General features: G+C 35.0%; 1 non-coding gene across 1 annotated transcript; it reads right to left on the bottom strand.

The window, feature by feature from the left end:
- Window positions 1–1,341: 1,341 nt before the first annotated feature.
- LOC126005557 (U6 spliceosomal RNA) lies at window positions 1,342–1,448 on the bottom strand. Its single transcript, XR_007494606.1, has one exon. It is a non-coding gene; the product is annotated as a U6 spliceosomal RNA (small nuclear RNA).
- Between the last annotated feature and the right edge of the window lie 491 nt (window positions 1,449–1,939).

The following is a 1,939-nucleotide window of genomic DNA, read 5'->3' as shown; positions in this document are numbered from 1 at the left end:
AAAAGTTACAGTAAGAGTATAGAAAGAAATAGATGTTTAAGAAACTAGAATTGTACACAGAAAAACAATTTTAAAGTGCATCACAGTATAGAAAAAATGTGAAGATATTTAATACAAAAAGTAGTATAGTGGGACCCGGGGAGATAGCACAGCGGCGTTTGCCTTGCAAGCTGCCGATCCAGGACCAAAGGTGGTTGGTTTGAATCCAGGTTTCCCATATGGTCCCTGGTGCCTGCCAGGAGCTATTTCTGAGCAGACAGCCAGGAGTAATCCCTGAGCAATGCCGGGTGTGGCCCTAAAACCAAAAAAAAAAAAGTAGTATAGTGAAATATTCAGAAAAAAGAAACAATAGAACTTAGTTATAAAGAAGTGATTTTATTTTATTTTATTATTAAACTTTACTGATTGATTGGTTTTTGGGCCACACATAGCGGAGCACAGGGATTCTCCTGGCTCTGCACTCAGAAATCGCCCCAGCAGGTTGGGGATCCAGTGGGATGCCACAAATTGAACCAGGGCCCTCAAGAGGTGGCCACATGCAAGGCAAATGCCCCATCATTGTGCTATCTCTTTGGCCCCAAGAAATGATGTTAAATATAGGAATTAGAGTTGACTTTGTTTTCTAGTTTGGCAGATTTGAAAATCAATGTAATTTCTCAAGTTTAAATTATAAGAAGTGTTCTTTGACTGGTATGCTTATTTTTAAGACAATCTTTTCTTTATTTTAAATTTTTTTGTCTTTGGGTAAATCCAGTTCTCCTCAGGACTAACTCTGACTGGTGCTCGGGTAACACTCCTGGTAATGTTCAGGAGGTCATATTTCATTATTGGAATCTTTTGGTTCAGCCATGCATAAGATAAGTGCCTTAAACTCTTTTGTACAAAAAAATCATTTCTGAGAAGCACTTTTATAATTTTAAAGATAATAATTGTAAGAAATTAAATATTACTTGAATTGGTGGGGCATCAGTGATTTTGACTTTCTAGAATTCTCTCAGATCGAATGACATGAATATGCTGAATAAACTAATACCAAGTTAAATAGCTCCCTCAGAAACTCCGATATACTTTCTAACTTCTCTTTAGTCATTTCATATTATTAATAGTCAATCCAGCTGCCATGTAGAAGGCTTAAAAGTAGCTATAAAGTAGAAGCAAATAAAAACAGTTTAATTTCACTTACAAAATAACTCAGGAACTAAGATTAAAAGCACATCTTAAAGTCACTTTAAGAAACACATTACCTTAAATGAGAAAGAGATATTGAGCTTTGAAATAGCTTATAATCAAAAAATCTTTTTACCTAAAATGTAAGAAAAATAATTCTTTTTTTTTTTTTTTTTAAATATGGAACGCTTCACGAATTTGCGTGTCATCCTTGCGCAGGGGCCATGCTAATCTTCTCTGTATCGTTCCAATTTTAGTATATGTGCTGCCGAAGCGAGCACAAATAATTCTTTTTTTTACATCAACATGTTCTCTGCAAATTCACAAAATGAGAATATCAAATTTTCTTTTTTTTAATTTTCTTTTTTTTATTTAACCAACTTTATTACATACATTATTGTATTTGGGTTTTAGTCATGTAAAGAACACCACCCATCATGAGTGCAACATTCCCATCACCAATGTCCAAAACCTCCTTCCTTCCCACCCAACCCCCACCTGTACTCTAGACAGACTTTCTATTTCCCTCATGCATTCTCATTATTAGGATACTTCAAAACGTAGTTATTTCTCTAACTAAACTCATCCCTGTTTGTGGTGAGCATCATGAGGTGAGCTGTAACTTCTAGCTCTTTTCTCTTTTGTGCCTAAAAATTATTATTGCAAAAATGTCTTTCATTTTTCTTAAAACCCATAGATAAGTGAGACCATTCTGCGTCTTTCTCTCTCTCTCTCTGACTTATTTCACTCAGCATAATAGATTCCGTGTAGA

Source organism: Suncus etruscus, chromosome 3 (assembly GCF_024139225.1).
Source record: "Suncus etruscus isolate mSunEtr1 chromosome 3, mSunEtr1.pri.cur, whole genome shotgun sequence".
NCBI classification, from domain to species: Eukaryota; Metazoa; Chordata; class Mammalia; order Eulipotyphla; family Soricidae; genus Suncus; species Suncus etruscus.
Note: the sequence above shows the minus strand (reverse complement) of the source record. Positions and strands in the feature narration are given on the sequence as shown.